General features: G+C 36.7%; 1 pseudogene; it reads right to left on the reverse strand.

Moving 5' to 3' along the window:
• Window positions 206-22,456, reverse strand: part of LOC102175640 — a 36,866-nt pseudogene continuing 14,615 nt past the window's right edge.

Raw genomic sequence — 22,456 nt, forward strand, 5'->3', positions numbered from 1 at the left:
TCTGAAACTAGCAACCCTCCATTCCTGACCAGGATAGTAAATGCTATATATATATATATAATTTCAGGGGAGCTGTAGAGATTAAGCCACCCTTAATGATCTAAAGAATTCAGGGAGATAGTCCTGACCACTCTTTATATATCCATTAAGTTTACTAGTCTTGTCCATCAGAAACTGAATGTGTCTTCAGAATGACTATGTACTATCACAAGTCATTAGAAGCTTTATCTTCCACCTTGTCAGATAGCATGTCATTGTTAGAGTCAGCTAAAAAAGCCTGCAGAGTATCAGCCTCCTCTTGTTGCCCAGTATCTTGCATCCTCTACCAAAATAATGCACAGAGATCGGAATTATTTAGTCCTACTACAGAACAGCACATTGATCCCATATATTAATGATAGCATCATGACCCAGAAAGGCAACCAAAAGTTCCTAGTATGCTAGAGATCGTGGTAAGCAAGATACACACTAGAAGGTAGGTGATAAATCCTGTAAGAATCAAAGACTGCACTTCAGTAATGTTTTCAGAGGTTCAGGTGTCACGAATGTGCCAGTAAATCCCAATCTAAAGTAAGAGACGATTACTGCTTCTTGTAACCACTGCTATGAAGAAGGAAACACAATCTTAGTAGACCTCTGTATTCTGGAGACAATTTACCCCACAATTAAGAATATTGTTCTTCCAATACCTTGGGTAATACAGAACAATGCAACATTTGGCAATGACTGAGCAAGAATGGGTTCTACAAGGAATGCAGAAGCACTGATCTGGCTTCTCAACCAATGGAGCAATGGGAGGCTTTCCTCATTCTCTCTGAAGGTCAAGAAAATTTAACCATGTAGAATCGCGGTGGAGAATAAGCTGAGTTTATTAAAAATGGCTCTAGTGACCTTAGGGAAAGAGGTTAAGACCTTTGTCTGCTTTCCCATCCCCACCCCTCTGACCTTATGTTTCTGTGTAAAGAATAATAAAAAAGCACTGGAGAAAGATTATGTCCCCTAATCACCCAGGCACAAATAGCAGACAACTCAGGAAAGGACCTTGCTACCTATTTTTCATTTCTTTTCAATTTTGAAATGAAGGTCATTATAGAGTTAAAATTAGAGTAATAATAAGTGAACATAGACTTAAACAATTTAAATGTCAAAAAATGTTAATGACAAAACAGAGACATTACTTTGCCAACAAAGCTCCATCTAGTCAAGGCTATGGTTTTTCCAGTAGTCATGTGTGGATGTGAGAGTTAGACTGTGAAGAAGGCTGAGCGCTGAAGAATTGATGCTTTTGAACTGTGTGTTGGAGAAGACTCTTGAGAGTCCCTTGGACTGCAAGGAGATCCAACCAGTCCATTCTGAAGAAGATCAGCCCTAGGGTTTCTTTGGAAGGAATGATGCTAAAGCTGAAACTCCAGTACTTTGGCCACCTCATGAGAATAATTGACTCATTGGAAAAGACTCTGATGCTGGGAGGGATTGGGGGCAGGAGGAGAAGGGGTTGACAGAGGATGAGATGGCTGGATGACATCACTGACTCAATGGACGTGAATCTGAGTGGACTCCGGGAGTTGGTGATGGACAGGGAGGCCTGGCGTGCTGAGATTCATGGGGTCACAAAGAGTCGAACGTGACTGAGTGACTGAACTGGACTGAACTGAACTGAATGTCCTGTGAGGTTATTAATATATATCAATATAATTTATGAGATTTGTAGTGCAAAGAGTAGGGGAATTAAATTGGATTAAGTAATAGTTTCTAGCATTGGTTAGTAAATGGTCAAATTGAGATAAACTGTAGTAAGTCTATGAGGTAGAGGCAAAATAAAAATCATGTAAATAAAATTCTAATAAAGGAGAAATAGAAGTAAAAAAAACACTGAACAAATAAAAAGAAATCAAAAAAGAAAGAATAAAAGTTCAAAGAATATATGAAACAAATAGAAAAAAATTTAAGGTGGTCCATTTAGAAATTACATTAAAGGTAACTAGGTTAGCACATCAACAAAAGGAAAATATTGTCAACATAGATTTTTCAAAAAGGAAGGCAATGAACATATTTTTTACAGGAAGCATTACTATACATTGACACAGAAGTATTGGAAGAAAAGGTCTGGAAAACATCTACAAAAAGATTTAAAAAAGTGTGAATGAAGAAATTAGATGTTCTTGAGAGAAGTGACTATTGGAATTAACAAAAGGGATGTAGGAAAGTTTTGCTAAATGAGCAAGGTGAAATAGGGTATTGGATACACCAAAGGGCAGAGATGCTTATTTAACTAACATTCTAGAGAAAATATAAGGCTATTGGACTTTATGCACTGTGGATAGGTTAGCTTTTCATCCCAACAGGAATATTTGATTGTGCTTTTTCACCATGAAGCATGAGACAAGTTCATCAGTTAAGACACTCACTCCAGCCTCAATAAGCCTCTGTAAGTATAGACATGAAATAGGCGGATAAGTGGGTACAAATTGAGTTGGACTTTTGTTAGATGACTGTGGCAGGCAAAGGGATAATAGGTTCAGAGTTTTGCAAGTGATTATAAATCTGAACCATGGAATCTCAGCTGAAAATAGATGAAGTTATCACTGAGGGTAAAAGTGTCTAGAACTTGAGGTTTTGACTAACATGCTATACTTCGTGCATGGTAATTAGATATATTATTTATATATATATGCAGATTGGAACAGCATATCAAAATAAATGATAAGAATCTATACTATAACAAGTTCATTATTATACATTACTCATTAGCATAGCAGTAAAAATAATCCTTGGGTAAAAACATGACTTGAATAACATTTAGAAATGGGTCTAACTGCTCTAATTTACCTCATACTCTTTAAATGAAGAAGAACAATATTTTAAGGTTTATTTAATCTAATATTGTTTATGGATTTCATTTAAGTACTAAATAAACATGTGTTTACATAAATAGGCCATTATTAAGATATTCAGAAACAGTCTGGGCTTTACACTAGTCTTAAGAATTTCTAGCATTGAATAAATGTTAAGTAAAGCAGCACTAAAAATGCATAAATGGCTTCCCAGGTGGCACTAGTGGTCAAGAACTCACCTGCCAAAACAGGAGACATAAGAGATTTGGGTTCAATCCCTAGGTCAGGAAGATCCTTTGGAGGCGGGCAGAGCAAAACTCACCCCAGTATTCTTACCTGGAGAATCCTATGGATGGAGGAATCTGGTGGACAATGGTCCATACGGTTGCAAAGAGTTGGACATGACTGTGATGGAATTCCAGTTGAGCTATTTCAAATCCTGAAAGATGATGCTGTGAAAGTGCTGCACTCAATATGCCAGCAAATTTGCAAAACTCAGCAGTGGCCACAGGACCAGAAAACGTCGGTTTTCATTCTAATCCCAAAGAAAGGCAATGCCAAAGAATGCTCAAACTACCACACAACTGACTCATCTCACACGCTAGTAAAGTAATGCTCAAAATTCTCCAAGCCAGGCTTCAGCAATACGTGAACCGTTAACTTCCAGATGTTCAAGCTGATTTTAGAAAAGACAGAGGAACCAGAGATAAAACTGCCAACCTTTACTGGATCATGGAAAAAGCAAGAGATTTCCAGAAAAACATCTATTTCTGCTTTACTGACTATGCCAAAGCCTTTGACTGTGTGGATCACAATAAACTACCTGCCTCTTGAGAAACCTATATGCAGGTCAGGAAGCAACAGTTAGAACTGGACATGGAACAACAGACTGGTTCCAAATAGGAAAAGGAGTACATCAAGGCTGTATATTGTTACCCTGCTTATTTAACTTATATGCAGAGTATATCATGAGAAACGCTGGGCTGGAAGAAGCACAAGCTGGAATCAAGATTGCTGGGAGAAATATCAATAAACTCATATATGCAGATGACACCACCCTTATGGCAGAAAGTGAAGAGTAACTAAAGAGGCTCTTGATGAAAGTGAAAGAGGAGAGTGAAAAGTTGGCTTAAAGCTCAACATTCAGAAAACAAAGATCATGGCATCTGGTCCCATCACTTTGGGAAATAGATGGGGAAACAGTGGAAACAGTGTCAGACTTCATTTTTGGGGGGGCTCCAAAATCACTGCAGATGGTGATTGCAGCCATGAAATTAAACAATGCTTACTCTTTGGAAGGAAAGTTATGAGCAAACTAGATAGCATATTGAAAAGCAGAGACATTACTTTGCCAACAAAGGTCTGTCTAGTCAGGGCTATAGTTTTTCCAGTGGTCATGTATGGATGTGAGAGTTGGACTGTGAAGAAAGCTGAGCGTCAAAGAACTGATGCTTTTGAACTGTGGTGTTGGAGAAGACTCTTGAGAGTCCCCTGGACTGCAAGGAGATCCAACCAGTCCATTCTAAAGGAGATCTGTCCTGGGTGTTCTTTGGAAGGAATGATGCTAAAGCTGAAACTCCAGTACTTTGGCCACCTCATGTGAAGAGTTGACTCTTTGGAAAAGACCTTTATGCTGGGAGGGATTGGGAGCAGGAGGAGAAGGGGACAACAGAGGATGAGATGGCTTGATGGCATTACCGACTCGATGGATGTGAGTTTGAGTGAACTCTGGGAGTTGGTGATGGGCAGGGAGGCCTGGTGTGCTGCAATTCATGGGGTCGCAAAGAGTCGGACACAACTGAGCGACTGAAATGTACTGAACTGAAGCGACTTAGCACACATAGAGTAAAGTTTTGCTAAATGGGAAAGGTAAAACAAGGCATTGGATACATTTGGATTTGTTCATAGGATAAGTTTGGTTACTTTTTTTAAGTCTTAGTTTTGAAATCCTCAAACTGTGATTTTTAACCACAAATGTTTTCTACATAAATTTATCCTTTTCCCCTGACATGTGTGCTCAGTTGTATCTGACTCTTTGCAACCCCAATAACTGTAGCCATCCAGGCTCCTCTGTCCATGGGATTATCCCGGCAAGAATACTGGAGTAGGTTGCCATTTCCTTTTCCAGGGCATCTTCCCCACCCAGGGATCAAACCCATGTCTCTCACGGCTCCTTGCATTGTAGGTGGGCTCTACCCACTGAGCCATCGAGAAAGCCCGATTCCTTTCCCCTGTATTAGTTAAATATATTTCTTTGCATAAAGAATGAGATATAAATGTTGTTATGAGGTCAGACATTATTGAAGCCAGGATTATTAAAAAAAGAAAAAGAGAAGAAGCTCAAATCTTGTGGCTATTTGAACATGCTGCATTACTGCTTACATTCTGAGGTCTACCTTAACCCCAAATGTTGTTTCTAATCAAATGATAATAGTTTGAATAAGCCAGTTACAGTTTTGTAATTAGCAATTAGTTTTCTAGGAAACAAGGTAAATTAAACTTTAATTGACTGCCTCTCTCTTCAGTTGTAATTTTTAGATTTGATAATAGCAGGAAAAAAAATATTTTGGATCCTATTCTTTTAGAAAATACTTTGAAATATTGTACTGTGTGGGGATAAGACTAGCATGTCAGTAACCTGATAGAAACAGAATGAAAAATGTCACATATTTTAAACTACAGTAGAAAAGGAATCCCATATTTTGATCATTATATTGCCTAAGAGTGAAGTCTTAGACTCTGGTATGGATCTTGGCTCCAGCACACACTAGTTGGGTGCATTCATGAATTTTATTGCCGCTGTTCAGTCTTCCAGTTGTGTCCAACTCCCTGCGACCCCATGGACTGTAGCATATCAGGCCTCTCTATCCCTTACCATCTCCTGAAGTTTGCCCAAGTTCATGTCTTTTGCATCGGTGATGCCATCCAACGATCTCATCCTCTGATCCCCTCTTCTCCTTCTGCCCTCAATCTTCTCCAGCATCAGGGAATTTTTCAATGAGTTAGTTGTTCTCATCAGATGAACAAAATGCTGAAATTTCAGCATCAACATCAGTCTTTCAAAGGAGTATTCAGGGTTGATTTCCCTTAAAATTGACTGGTTTGATCTTGCTGTCCGAGGAACTCTCAGGAGTCTTCTCCAGCACCACAGTTCAAAGGCATCAATTCTTTGGCGTTCTGCCTTCTTTGTGGTTTAGTTCTCACAACTGAACGTGATCACTGGAAAGACCATAGCCTTGACTATACTGACCTTTGTCCACAGAGTAATGTCTCTGCTCTTCAACACACTGTCTAGATTTGTCATCGCTCTCCTGCCAAGAAGCAAACGTCTTCTGACTTCATGGCTGCAGTCATCATCTGCAGTGATTTTAGAACTCAAGAAGCAGGAATCTGTCACTACTTCCACTTTTTTCCCCTTCTATTTGCCATGAAGTAATGGGGCTGGATGCCATGATCTTAGTTTTTTATTTTTATTTTTTATGTTTAATATTGAGTTTTAAGCTGTCTCTTTCACTCTCTTTCTTCACTCTCATCAAGAGGCTCTTTAGTTCCTCTTCACTTTCTGCCATTAGAGTGGTATCATCTATATATCTGAGTTTGTTGGAATTTCTCCTGCCTATCTTGATTCCAGTAACTCATCCAACCTGGAATTTCTCATGATGTGTTTAGCATATAGGTTAAATAAACAGGGTGACAGTAGACAGCCCTGTCGTACTCCTTTCTCAATCTTGAATCAATCAGTTGTTCCATATATGGTTCTAACTGTTGCTCCTTGACCCACATTCAGGTTTCTCAGGAGACACGGTATTCCTTTAAGAGGTTTCCATAGTTTATTATGATCCACAGAGTCAAAGGCTTTGGCATAGTCAATGAAACAGAAGTAGATATTTTTCTGGAATTCCCTAGCTTTCTCTATGATCCAGTGAATGCCAGCAATTTAATCTCTGGTTCATTAATTTCCTCAATTCTAAAAACTTTAGTATGGTAATCTCTAAATTAGAAGCAATAATATCTATCCCTGTTAATTGTTCTGACATTTTAAATAATATATTTCATATCAACTGTGCAATGTTTGATTCAATCTGAGAATGCTGTGAATGAAAGCTATTTTTGTTATTGCTATATTAGAATTAAATAAAATTAATCTATGAGTTTGACACACTCTCCTGGCACAGGATGTGAAAAAATAGGCTTTGGCTGACATTTTCTTTGAATCCATATCTAATTAGCTTGTAATATATTGACTCAGTGCATAGTTACACTATATTTATAGAAGAATTGCTATAGTGAACCAAATTAAAAGAGCATTTCAACAAGTTGAACAGTATAGAAATAGAATAAGCTATTGCAAACTACAAATTTATTGTAGTAGCTTTAAAAATCTCATATTAACCTTTTAGTCCATCATATCTGGAAAAATATTATAATATTTATTTGTATAATTTATATACAAAAATTCAACCTAAATAGACATATAATGTGATGGACTTTAAATATAGTCCTGTAACCAAAGCACAATTGATTTACATAGGTCTAACAGTCTCATCACTCCCAAAATTGCCCTTGTTCCCTTTGGAGTCAATTCTCTTCCCCCAGTAAAAAGACCTTGGCAATCAGTAATAAGTTATGCTTTAAAAAAATGTTTATAGTTAAGATACTTTTACTGTTACATGACATTGCAAGCATAATATTAAGTTCTTACATACTGTCCATCCATCTTCCTCTCATGTAAACATCTTCAATAATCATAGAACGGTGATGAAAACTAGGAGATTAATTTTGGCATAGTATATAAAGTAAGTAGCAGAATATTTTGAAACTTCATCCATTTTTATACCAGCCTCTATTCCAGGATCTAATCTCCAATCCCACTTTGCATCTAGTAATAAATCTAATGGGAAAGATCTTTATGAACATGCAAGCACTCTGCATTTGCTTAAATTTCTAGATGTTAATTTTAGCAACCATCAGATCTACCTCATGGCAATCACTGCTATGTTAGTTAATGGTGATTTCTGTTTTCCTCATTCTTTTCCTGCACTCAAAGTTTTATTGAGAATAATATATATCTCAACTTAGCTTTACCAAACTAAAAAATACATCATTTTATTCACTTACATAATTTCTCATTTAAATTTATAATGCATGCAAGTCATTAGAGTATAAAACTCCAATGAATTCAAAGCTCTAAATTCAGATCAGCTCAACCTTTTGCAAATTGGTGAGTGAAATAACCTGCCATGTTGTTGTCAATACTGTCAATCTCCCATGTTTCCAACGGATGTGGGGATTGATATCTTGAAAGCCCTAACTTTTGCTAATCACTTAAAAAGATATTCTCCATTTATTGAATCTGTTTTTAAAGCCAAACATTGCACCTGACTTAAGTACATATATTTTTTCCATTTAATCCTCATAAGTAATAATTAGTGAAAATACAAGACTTTCACATATATAAGGAATAGACTGTAGACTAAGAAACATGTCTCATCAGAAAAATTTAATGTGTATTAAAATGCCTAACAGATCACAATACTGCAATGCAATTCTGATACAAACCATTTGGATTTAGTACAGACTTTCAAAATTGAGGATGCAGTCCCAAACAGACTGTCCACAGTTCATATGCCAGACATAAGTTTGAGGGTCTCAAAGCTACCCACATTTCTGACAAACCACGTACAGATTTAGGAATTCCCACCACGCCTTCAGGTTTGATAACTTACCAGAATAACTCACAGAACTCAGGAAAGTGTTATGTTCATGACTAGAATTATATTGTAAAAGATACAAATCAGAACTATCCAAACAAAGACACATGGGCAAGGTCTGGAGGGTCTAGAAATGGAGAGCTTCATACCCTCTTTTTGTGGAATCAGGATGTGTCACCTTTCCAGAGAGGATACTTTTCAGGTCTCAGATGAGTCACTGAGATGGACCTCCAATAGTGGGTTCTTAGCTTCATGTAGGAAAGAATTCAAGAGTGATCATAGAAAGCGAAAGATACACACTCCATAGACAGAGTATGGGCCATCTCAGGAGAGAAGAGGTTATGGGAGAAACACATTCTGCAAAAGCACATGCATCAAAAAGCAAAAAGCAACTTGATCATATAGTACCAGAATGATAACTTTACCTAGGATATAAGCATTCTACCTTTTGAAAAAGAAGCAGTCATTAATAAATATCAAGGAAAATGCCTGCTATCTGCAAATTAGTTTTCACTTTAAAAACAAAGTATATATTATGCTGCTTAACCTATCTTCCTGTGCAGTAGTTGAGGAGAATCAGGAAAAGTCAGTGAACTGGAATTTATATCAATAAAAATTACCAGTTTGAAGAAGAAAGAGGAAATATATTTTTTTGAAAAAAATCAGCTGAGCTTCAAGGGCCTGTGAGGCAATATTAGAGTATCTAATACAACATAACAGAAGGTTTGGTGAGAGAGACAAAATTATTTTTCCTCTACCCTTCTAAGATCTTGGTTGAGACCGTTCTGTAATAAAAGACAGATTAACAGGAGAAAAATAAACAGAATTTTGTAACATGTACACTTCCTTTTTACATAGAAGAGACCCAGGAAAACAGTAACTCCCTAAAATGGCCCAAGCCATCACCTTTAATACCATCTCCAGATAAAGATTAAAGAAGATTTGGGGGAGGGAGGGCCAATTAGGGGGATTACCAGGAAAAGCACAATAAACAAGAATATGGATGTTATGCAAATGTAAATCACTGTCTTCTCCTTTGATGAGTTTTTAAAGATTAGAGTCACCCTTCTCTTTCTAGTACAAACAGGGAGACACCCTTAGAAATAGAGATTTCCCTTATAAATGTGAATGTCTCCTACAAAGGGGGTAACTTAATCTCAGGTTTCAGAGTTTTTCCTGTCTGTTGTTTCTTAAAAATAATCAACCACATATAATTCTTATGCCAAAGAGGTATATTTTGGAGTAGTATATTATGCTCCCCTTCAAAACCATCTTAGCTCAACCACAAGGAAAAAATCAATGCCATTCCTAGACCTTTCTGTTACAGGGGTAGAAGACAAACTTAAGGCGGGTGTTGTGATTATAGCTAAGTTACACCATGGTATTACTGCCTCTGTGTTCATTTTATTTGGCAGATGGCCTGCAGTGACCTTAACCTCACAGTAGCCCTTCACACAAGCAGATGCCCTAGATAGCAGCTGGCAGAGTCACAAGTAAATTTAAGTTCCTTAGAACTTACGCATTACCCTTTGTGAGCTGCCCTTTGTGATTCTCTCCTGCCTCCCAATGCTTTCCCATTATGTACACTTAGACAAGACCCCCATGGGACTTATCAAAGTCCCACTTTTAAGATTTCAGTTGGCCAGTGTAGCCTAAGCTCAGGAACTCCAAAGCACTGCACCCACAGATCTTAATAAAGGCATGTGCCTCCTTGAAGTATGTGGGTACTGTCTCCAGGATCTGTAAATAAGCTTCTCTATTTCAGCTTCACTTATGGGCTGTTGTGGAATCATGCAGAATCCCATGTTTCACCTAACACTCATGAATTTTACAAATTTATGACAGAGGATTAGGAAAGCAACCTAATCCTAGGACCCAAAGCTGAAGCAATGATTGAGAAGTCATAGAATCAAAAGCTATTTACTCCTGGAAAAGGGATAGGAAGTAAGCCTTATCTTGTTCTGAGTCACAGATTACACAGTGCTACCAGAAGAGGAGTAGAACCAGGTCTCTGCCCTGGAAGGAGAGAAAAAAGGATAGTATTGTTAAAAATTAAAAAAAAAAAAAAATCAACTGAGTAAATTTGAAAATCAAATTGGCTTCTTTAAATGATTTATGAATTGACCAGCATCCCATTTAACAAGTGAAAAGAAGCCTTAGCATGTATGCAAATAGAAAGGTTTTATAGGCCAAAGGGACAAGGAAAGAGTAGATTACCTCCTCTTTCTTTACAGAATGAAAGAGGCCAATCTGATGGATTTCCTAACTAGTGCTGATCAGGAAACTCCAGATTGATTTTCTAAGAGGATTTCCAGACTGATTTTCTACATTTGTAAGAGGAACCAAAACTTCAGTCAGGGTTAAGTCTTGGTTTGCTGACATGGGGCACAAGTGATTTCATTTTGGGCCTGTTATTTCTTTAAACAGTACCTATGAGACTATACAATTGATATATAGATAACACAAACTTTCATTTATTGAGGATCTTTGTAACACCAGGTGCTGGGATTTTCATGTAGAGGATTTCAATCTATACAAAAACACAAGGTTAGATATTAACTCACTTTGTAAGTTGATGAGCTAAGGATCAGAAAGTTTAGGCACATTTACTGTGTTACAGTATAAGAATGGTATAGAGTTGGGACTTAATCCTTGGTGTATCTGGATTCAAAGCTCATGCTCTTTTGATTATTCTATGCATCCCAGTCCCCAAACTCCTCTGACAAATTTGAAGGAGAGTTTTTCAAAAATCATGAGAAGAGGTAAGTGTTTTTTAGCTTCTGGAAAATACCAAATCGTGGAAATAAAATATGAAGAAATAATATTTTAAAAGATAGAGTACCTGAGGTCAGTAATAGTAGAAAAGCTTTATTTTTATCCGAAGATTAAGAACTTACTTGAGAATAAAGTCAATGGTAAGTTTATAGACTCCTATTTTCAAGGTGGTGCTCTTCAGTTGTTAATGAAGCTAACCTGTGCATTTGTAAGGGATAGCAATTATTTGACTCACTCAATCCTCCTCATTTATTATTCTGGGACACGTGACCTATTTGCAGGGAGAGTTGCTTTCACCTCTCACCTAAAATCATGATACCTTATGAAATGTTTCAATCATAGTATTTTACTTCCCAGAACTAAAGACTGGGCAACGAAACTGATAAATGTGCGAGAAATTACCAATACGACTAAAATAGCCATTACCATTAGTTTGGGAAGAATTAGAGCTCTTAAAAGCAAGAATAAAGGAAACAAAAGAGTTTATCATCAGAAATAAAGATAATGTGACAATACTGTAAGTAAGTGTACAAAAGATATCAATTACAGTTAGGATTTGACAGCCAAATTTTAAGTCATAGATACTGTGAAGAAAAAAAGTAAAGACTAATCTCACCATTAACTTCAATTTTAAATATCTAAATAATAAAAACAATATTAAGCAATTAAAATCTAACAAAAGAGTTATATTATAACCTAGAATTTATCTCAGTTAAATTAACAGCATTTCTATTTAACGTTGTAATGTAAATGCTAAATAGTACTTAAGAAAAAAAAAAACAGAAAAATGAAAAGCATGATAAATAAAACAATAAAAGAAATCATTGCCATTTTTACAAAGAAAAATCCAAGAAAATGTATGGATAAGTTTGGTGAAATTGTAAGAAATATTCTAAATTTACAAGATATGAAATTAATATGCTACAACCAATAATAGATTTTATAAGACAACAGATAAATGATATAAATGAATGGGATAGAATTTATAATGGCATAAAATTACAAACTACATCCATGAGGTTGAGGTTGCAAAGAGTGACCGAGGTTGCAAAGACACGAATGAGTGACTTTCACTCACTCACTCACATAAGAATAAACCTATCTAAAATTAGACTTTATAGAAAAATTAAAATATTCAATAATATCAAATAAAGGTTAGATACATAAATGGAAAATTACATTATCTTTGTGGGTGGGAAAATTCAGTATTATAAAAATGTCAATTATTTCCTTCTGATATCAGAATTCACTATCATGCAATAAAAATGTAGATAGTTTGAAATAATACAGGCTAATTGTCAAATAGATTCAAAAAAATGTGCACACACACATCTGCGGAAAATTGTAACAGAAATGATGCTAACAGTCAGTAGAAGGGCTTCCCCAGTGATCCAGTGCTTAAGACTTCATGCTTCCAATACAGGGAGCACAGGTTCAGTCCCTTGTCAGGGAACTAAGACCTCATAGGCCATGTGGCACAGCCAAAAGAAAACAAAAAGCAATTAGTGGGAAAGACTCAACTATAAATTATGACATAAAAATAAAATATACTGAAGAAAATGTATGTGATATCTGGTTGTAAATTAATTCTAATTATCATTGTTTATTGTAAAGTCACAGACCATCTGAGAATAAAAGGATCAAGAATGTCAAGTCTTGAAAACAGTAGCCAAAATAGCTGATGTGGCTATTTTAACATCATACAAAGTGGGTTTTATAGCAAGGAATATTACTAGTGGTATAGGAGGATATTTCCAGAACAGGCACAGTGAAGGAAGTAATAAAGGTAAGATTAGAAAGTAATGAAACTGAGAAGAGAAACGCAAAATAAAAATCAATTAATCATAATTCTGGGTCTTGAAATTGATCAAAAAAATTGATGAAATGATAAGATTTATTAGTAAAAAAATATTAATAGAAAATAACAGTGTTAGAAACAGATGAGAGATTGCAACAGACTCTATAAATATTAAGTACTAAAGCTCACTTATGAAGAGGGAAATAACTGGAATAGCTGAGTATATATTAAAGATGTTAAAATCATAGTTTAAAATTCCCCAACTAGGAAGCTCCAGGAAAAGATGCATCACAGTACATTTCTGCCCAACAGTTAAGAAAGAAATAATACTAATCCTACAATCATTCATTCAGAAAAGAGAAATAAAAATAATACTTTTCAACATATTTTATGAGGCTAGCATAACCCCCAAACTCAAATCAGAAAAAGTTATTACAGGGAAAGAAAACTATGTTTCTGGTCTCAGGATTATAAATGAAAAAAAAAAAAAAGAAAAAGAAAAAACTCAACATGCTGCTGCTGTTGCGAAGTCACTTCAGTCTTGTCCGACTCTGTTTGACCCCAGAGACGGCAGCTCACCAGGCTTCCCCATCCCTGAGATTCTCCAGGCAAGAACACTGGAGTGGGTTGCCATGTCCTTCTCCAATGCATGAAAGTGAAAAGTGAAAGTGAAGTCGCTAAGTCGTGTCACCCTCAGCGACCCCATAGACTGCAGCCTACCAGGCTTCTCCGTCCATGGGATTTTCCAGGCAGGAGTACTGGAATGGGGTGCCATTGCCTTCTCCCAAAATTCAGCATAGTTGTAGCAAATTGAATTTATCAATAAATGAAAACCATATTATGAGGGAAAGGGGAAAAGAAAGTTTTTGTTTCTCTTTACACTCCTACTACTACTCTTACCACCTCACTTCTGACAAAATGAATGGATCTTCTGATACTGCAAGCAATTCTCTGACATCAACTGGGTATTCTACAATTAAACTATATTCTAACAACTGTCTACCTGGAGATAACATCAGATCTTACAAATGTCAGGAGGGGAAATTTTCCCCCTCTATCCCTCTTGAGTTCTTAGACTAGACAAAGAATAGCATCAACACAAGACAGATTAACAGGAGAAAAAGAAACCAATTTTAATTCATATGTTCAGAGGTCTCTTAGAAATGGGACCTAAGAAGTGGCCAAGGCAGGAAGCTTTTACAATTTTTAGACAAATAATAAATGTGTAAGAAAATGACAGGACAAAGAAATTTAGGTCTTGGTTGCTCAGTTTGGTGAAACATCTTAACAGAGTTTGGGCTTGGGGCAGTAAATTAAAGAAAAAACAGGTTTCTCTGAATTCCCTATGTTTGGCAGTAAGTGTATCTTTATTTCTTCAGATGCAGGAGTGCACATTTCACATTAAAGGTTTATTTCTTGCTATCAAGAGACAGAAAGGAGTGTCACAGTGTCCCTCAAGCATTTTAAGTAATTTTAATTCAAAATAATCAGTATGCCATTATGGCACATTTGGGGGTAGCTCACCTTGTTCCCCAAGAATCAAATTAAGGGCTCAGTCCCCAAAACTGCCCCCCACCCCTTACTTCAGCTACCAATCACAAGTCACCTATGCTCCTGATCAACTTGCTGTGAATTGGAGATTCCTATGACTTCCCCCTAATGTTCAGTAATTTGCTATAGTGGGTCACAGAACTCAGAAAAAATGATTTTCTTACTAGCTTGCCACTTTATTATAAAAGGACACAACACAGGAGTGGTAGTGGTGGTGGCTTATTGGCTAAGTCATATCTGAATCTTGAGACCCCATGGACTGTAGCCCACCAGGTTCCTCTGTCCATGGGTTTTCCCAGGACACTGAATCCAAGAATTGAAACCAAATCCCCTGCATTGCAAGAAGTTTCTTTACTGATGAGTCACCAGGGAAGGCTAACATAGGAGTTTAGTTCAGTTCATTTGCTCAGTCGTGTCTGACTCTTTGCGACCCCATGAATTGCAGCATGCCAGGACACCCAGTCCATCACCAGCTCGTGGAGTTCACTTGAAATCAAATACATCGAGTTGGTGATGCCATCCAGCCATCTCTTGTTGTCGCCTTCTCTTCCCACCCCCAAGCCCTCCCAGTATAAAAGTCTTTTCCAATGAGTCAACTCTGCACATGAGGTGGCTAAGGTATTGGAGTTTCAGCTTTAGCATAAGTCCTTCCAAAGAACATCCAAGACTGATTTCCTTTAGAATGGACTGGTTGGATCTCCTTGTAGGTCAAGGGGCTCTCAAGAGTCTTCTCCAACACCACAGTTCAAAAGCATCATTCTTCAGCACTCAGCTTTCTTCACAGTCCAACTCTCACATCCATACATGACCACTGGAAAAACCATAGCCTTACTAGATGGACCTTTGTTGGCAAAGTAATATCTCTGCTTTTCAATATGCTATCTAGTTTGCTCATAACTTTCCTTCCAAGGAGTAAGTGTCTTTTAATTTCATGGCTGCAATCACCATCTGCAGTGATTTTGGAGCCCAAAAAGATAAAGTCTGACACTGTTTCCACTGTTTCCCCATCGGTTTCCCATGAAGTGATGGGATCAAATGCCATGATCTTCGTTTTCTGAATTTTGAGCTTTAAGCCAACTTGCTCACTCTTCTCTTTCAGTTTCATCAAGAGGCTTTTTAGTTCCTCTTCACTTTCTGCCATAAGGGTGGTGTCATCTTCATATCTGAGGTTATTGATATTTCTCCCGGCAATCTTGATTCCAGCTTGTTCTTCTTCCAGTCCAGCTTTTCTCATGATGTACTCTGCATGTAAGTAAACAAAGCAGGGTGACAATATACAGCCTTGGCATACTCCTTTACCTATTTGGAACCAGTCTGTTGTTCCATGTTCAGTTCAAATTGTTTCTTCCTAACCTGCATACAGATTTCTCAAGAGGCAGGTCAGGTGGTCTGGTATTCCCATCTCTTTCAGAATTTTCCACAGTTTATTGTGATCCACACAGTCAAAGGCTTTGGCATAGTCAATAAAGCAGAAAGAGATGTTTTTCTGGAAATCTCTTGCTTTTTCCATGATCCAGTAGAGGTTGGCAATTTGATCTCTCGTTCCTCTGCCTTTTCTAAAACCAGCTTGAACATCTGGAAGTTAATGGTTCACGTATTGCTGAAGCCTGGCTTGGAGAATTTTGAGCATTACTTTACTAGCGTGTGAGATGAGTGCAATTGTGTGGTAGTTTGAGCATTCTTTGGCATTGCCTTTGTTTGGGATTGGAATGAAAACTGACCTTTTCCAGTCCTGTGGCCACTGCTGAGTTTTCCAAATTTGCTGGCATATTGAGTGCAGCACTTTCACAGCATCAGCTTTCAGGATTTGAAACAGCTCAACTGGAATTCCATCACCTCCACTAGCTTTGTTCGCAGTGATGCTTTCTAAGGCCCACTTAACTTCACATTCCAGGATGTCTGACTCTAGGTTAGCAATCACACCATCGTGATTATCTTGGTCATGAAGATCTTTTCTGTACAGTTCTTCTGTGTATTCTCGCCACCTCTTCTTAATATCTTCCGCTTCTGTTAGGTCCAGACCATTTCTGTCCTTATCGAGCCCATCTTTGCATGAAATGTTCCTTTGGTATCTCTAATTTTCTTGAAGAGATCTCTGGTCTTTTCCATTCTATTGTTTTCCTCTGTTTCTTTGCATTGATCGCTGAGGAAGGCTTTCTTATCTCTTCTTGCTATTCTTTGAAACTCTGCATTCAGATGCTTATATCTTTCCTTTTCTCCTTTGCTTTTTGCTTCTTTTCTTTTCACAGCTATTTGTAAGGCCTTCCCAGACAGCCATTTTGCTTTTTTGCATTTATTTTCCGTGGGGATGGTCTTGATCCCTGTCTCGTACAACGTCAGGAACCTCCGTCCATAGTTCATCAGGCACTCTATCTATCAGATCTAGGTCCTTAAATCTATTTCTCACTTCCACTGTATAATCATAAGGGATTTGATTTAGGTCATACCTGAATGGTCTAGTGGTTTTACCTACTTTCTTCACTTTAAGTCTGAATTTGGCAGTAAGGGGTGTATAGGTCAGAGTTTGGAGGAAGAGGCATAGAGGTCTATGCCTGTTTCACACACATGGCTCTCTCAGTACTTCCTGTGTTCACCAACCCAGAAACTCACCAAATCCTGTAGTTTAGGGAGTTTTAAGGATACTTCATTGTATAGGCATGATTGATTAGGTCACTGGCCATTAGGAGTTAATTCAGCCTCCAGCTCCTTTCCTCTCTCCAGAGATCAGGAGACTGGGTTTAAAATTCCATCTCTCTAATCACATGATTATTTTAGGCAAACAGCACTCATCCTGTTCTTACCTAGGAACTTTCCAAAAATCACTTCATTATCATAAACTCAGATGTGATTGAAAAGGGCTTATTAGGAATAAAAACATATCCATTTCAGTTTTTTCTTTCAGGAACAAACACATGAAGATCATAACAGAAGTTTTCCCTAGAGCTGTATCACTGAGGAAATGGCAAGAGATTTAGGAGCTAAGTGCCAGAAACTATGGATGAAGACCAAAATATGTATTTCTTATTATATCATAATATGACAATGACCAAGTAGGGTTTATCCTAGGGGAAAAAAATTGTCCAGTATTTGATAAATCAGTCAATATGTCACCATAATAACAGGCTAGACTGAATAAACAAAACAGTATGATCATACAAATGGCTCATAATGCTTAACAATATCAAACAATAACTCAATCAACAAATAAGCTGAAGAGCTAAATAGACATATTTCCAAAGAAGGCATACAGATGGCCAACAGGCACATGAAAGGATGTTCAACACCACTAGTTATTAGAGAAATGCAAATCAAAACTATAATAAGATGTCCCCTCACACCAACCAGAATGGTTGTCATTAAAATTTTTTTTTTAAATCCACAAAAAATGAATGCTTGAGAGGATGTGGAGAGAAAAGAACCCTCCTAACACTGTTGTTGGGAATGTAAATTGGTACAGCCACTAGGGAGAACAGTAAAGAGATTCCTTAAAAAAGTAAAAATAATGTTACCTTATGACACTGCAATCCTATTCCTGGGCATATAGTCAGAGAAACATGATCTGAAAGGATACATGCACCCCAGTGCTCATTACAACGCTGTTGACAGTGGCCAAAATATGGAAACAACCTAAATATCCATCAACAGAGGAACAAATAAAGAAGATAATGGAATATTACTCAGCCATTAAAAAGAATGAAATAACACCATTAGCAGCAACATGGATGGACATAGAGATTGTCATACTGAGTGAAGTAAGTTAGAGAGAGAAGGTAAAATATTGTATGACATCCTTTAAATGTGGAATCTAAAAAAAAAGAAATGACACAAATGAGCTTATAAAACAGAAACCAACTCACAGACTTAGAGATCAAACTTAAAATTGCCTGGAGAAAGATGGAAGGATGGGGAAAGGGATAGGGAGTTTGGGATGGACATGCACAGTCTACTCTACTTAAAATGGATGACCAACAAATACCTATTGTATAGCACATGGAACTTTGCCTAATGTTGTGAATGGGAGGGGAGTTTGGGGAGAATAGATGTATGTATGACTAAGTCAATTACAACATTGTTAAGCAACCATACCCTAGTACAAAATAAAAAAGTTAAAAGAAAACAAAAACACAACTGCAATAACAACGAAACAGTATGATCATCTCAGTACAATAAATGCATAAATGTGTTTGAAAACTGTCAGCACAATAAGATCTGTAAAGAACATTCTCATTCTTACAGAACAGTTTCAGAAAAACTAAAGTTCATATTCCAATTTTCAATAAAATCTTATTTCTCCCCCTGTAATTTTGGGAACAAGACAATGAAATCTAATTTCACTTTTTCTATTTACCAGAGTATGTAATCAGTATAATAAAGATATTAAGTGCTTACTTATGGAAAAGGAAATAAGACCCTGTATTAATAAACAATTTGACTATTTAGAAAAGTCTCCAATTATGCTGCCAGAACTACTAAGCAGTTTGGGGTAAACATAGAATGATTTAAGTATACAAAAAAAAAAATCAATAGACTATTAATATACTAGCAATGAAAAAGTGAAAACTGAAATAAAAGTGTCATGTATAATATTAACGAAAAATGAACTATTTAGGTAGAAATATAACAAAATATGTACAATACTTATTGAACTACAAAGTTTGACTGATCAAAGGAAACCTCAAAAATTGAAAAATGCACTGTGTTCATAATTCAGAAGATTCAAAATTGTCAAGATATCAATTCTGCCCAAATTTATCTGTGGATATACGCAATTTCAATCACAATCCTGGAAGGTTTCTTTTGGTAGAAATTGATAGACTGATCCTAAAATTTATATGAAGCGGATTGAGCCTAGAAGAGACAAAACAATTATCAGAAAGAACACATTTGGAGAACTCACATTATTTGATTTCTAAGGTTTAATGTAAACCTCGAGTAACCAAAATAGTGTGGTATCTTCTCAACCCAGGAATCCAACCCAGGGATCAAACCCAGATCTCCTGCATTGCAGGCAGATTCTTTACCACCTGAACCACCAGAGAAGTCCATTGCTTTTAGGGTAGGCATAGAAATAAATGGGAGAGAATAGAGTGTAGATCAGGCACACAGTTGGTATTCAATTTATATTTGACATAGGTGCCAAGGACATTCAGTTTTAAAAGAATTATTTCAGCAAATGGTTCTGGAATTATTGGACATCTCTGTGTAACCAATATGATGCAGACATCTATATCTAACTGAATTTTAAATTTCTTTCTTATTTTTCATCTTAATGAGAGAAATACTTTTGTTTACAAGAACTTTTTCCCCAGCTAAATGTAGAAAAGGATATCCTACCCAAACACCAAGAACGTTATTGGGATTCTGTGTGGCTTGGTTTTTCAACACCTTGATTGTATGTTGAGCAAAAGTTTAGCATAAATCTTGGCTCTACCACTCAATTGCTCTGGGACTTTCAGCAACTAAATTAAACCCCCTAATTTTTGCTAAAATTGTTTATTATATGTGATTAATGAAAACTACCTGATCTGCTTGCCACAAGGATTAATTTGGCACAGTTCCCAATACTTAGTAAACAATGGCTAATATAAATATGCTATTTACAGTAGAATTTCCAAAACATTTTGAAATGTTATTTGAATATGATACTTGAATCAATATATTATTTATAGTAAATAAAACTAAAGCCTTTCAGTGATTTTAATTTAAGCATTGCTCTATCAACAAAACAATTTTTATATCTACCATTTAAAAGCTTATCATTTATAAACTTCATAGAACTATCTGTTAGGTATTATTATCCTCACTTAAGAAATGATGAATCTGAAATTCACAGAAGGTAAATTACTTGCTTATATTAAACACAGTAAAGGATTTTCAAAGAAAGGGATTGAATTTGGATTTATCTTTAAGCTAAGACTATCTTTATTTTATCCCATTCTTCTCCAATTAGACATAAAAGCTTAATGTCTTTGCATTTTAATTTATAATTTCATGAAATATCAGTTCAGTTCAGTCGCTCAGTCATGTCCAACTCTTTGCAACCCCATGACCACAGCACGTTAGGCCTCCCTGTTCATCACCAACTCCCAGAGTCCACCCAAGACCACGTCTGTGTCAGTCAGTGATGCATTCCAACCATCTCATCCTCTATCGCCCGCTTCTCCTCCTGCCCTCAATCTTTCCCAGCATCAGGGTCCTTTCAAATGAGTCAGCTCTTCACATCAGGTGGCCAAAGTATTGGAGTTTCAGCTTCAACATTGGTCTTCCAATGAACACTCAGGACTGATCTCCTTTAAGATGGACTGGTTGGATCTCCTTGCAGTACAAGGGACTCTCAAGAGTCTTCTCCAACTCCACAGTTCAAACGCATCAATTCTTCAGTGCTCAGCTTTCTTTATGGTCCAACTCTCACATCCATACATGACAACTGGAAAAACCATAGCCTTGACTAGATAGACTCTGTTGGCAAAGTAATGTCTCTGCTTTTTAATATGCTGTCTAGGTTGGTTATAACTTTTCTTCCAAGGAGTAAGTATCTTTTAATTTCATGGCTGCAATCACCATATGCAGTGATTTTGGAGCCAAGAAAAATAAAGTCAGCCACTGTTTCCCCATCTATTTCCCGTGAAGTGATGGGACCATGTGCCATGATCTTTGGTTTCTGAATGTTGAGCTTTAAGCCAACTTTTTCACTCTCCTCTTTCACTTTCATCAAGAAGCTCTTTAGTTCTTCAGTTTCTGCCATGAGGGTGGTGTCATCTTCATATCTGAGGTTATTGATATTTCTCCCAGCAATCTTGATTCCAGCTTGTGCTTCTTCCAGCCCAGCGTTTCTCATGATGTACTCTGCATATAAGTTACATAAGCAGGGTGACAACATACAGCCTTGATGTACTCCTTTTCCTATTTGGAACCAGTCTGTTGTTCCATGTCCTCTTCTAACTGTTGCTTCCTGACCTCCACATAGGTTTCTCAAGAGGCAGGTGAGGTGGTCTGGTATTCCCATCTCTTTCAGAATTTTCCACAGTTTATTGTGATGCACACAGTCAAAGGCTTTGGTATAGTCAATAAAGCAGAAATAGATATTTTTCTGGAACTCTCTTGCTTTTTTGATGATCCAGCGGATGTTGGGAATTTGATCTCTGGTTCTTCTGCCTTTTCTAAAACCAGCTTAATGAAATGATAAATTATGGTCACCAGTCTTTTAAATTGACAGTTAAGATTTTTAGTAAATTTTATTCTTACATTTCAGATTTCCCCATGAATTTTATTATGATGTTAGACCTCTTTTTTGTTTTTATGTATTTGCAAACCAAATTTTTCTAAAAAGGAAATGCCAAACAATATGTGGCCAGATAATCACCTTTGCCTGCAGTACAGACAAATAGATTGGATATTACAAGGAAAAAAAAAGAAATTTTGTATCTGTAATGCAGTTTTTAAAATAGTGTATATTTACCTTTTAGTAATGACAATGATGCAGGTTTTAACAAAGCAGTTTTAAGCATATTGAGAAAGATGTAATAATATGCTGTTAGAACTTCTATCTATGAATATCAGAAGCTTCTTAGGCTCCTTACATTCTCATCATTGATAATATCAAAGTAAATGCCATATTCTGAAAACATCATACCTAAATTATTTAGGAATCTGATTTTAGTGGTAGTTAAAAGTGAAAGTGAAGTCATTCAGTTGTTTCTGACTCTTTTCTACTCTATGGACTGTAGCCTACCATGCTACTCATTCCATGCGATTTTCCAGGCAAGATTACTGGAGTGGGTTGCCAT

Source organism: Capra hircus, chromosome 3, assembly GCF_001704415.2.
Source record: "Capra hircus breed San Clemente chromosome 3, ASM170441v1, whole genome shotgun sequence".
NCBI classification, from domain to species: domain Eukaryota; kingdom Metazoa; phylum Chordata; class Mammalia; order Artiodactyla; family Bovidae; genus Capra; species Capra hircus.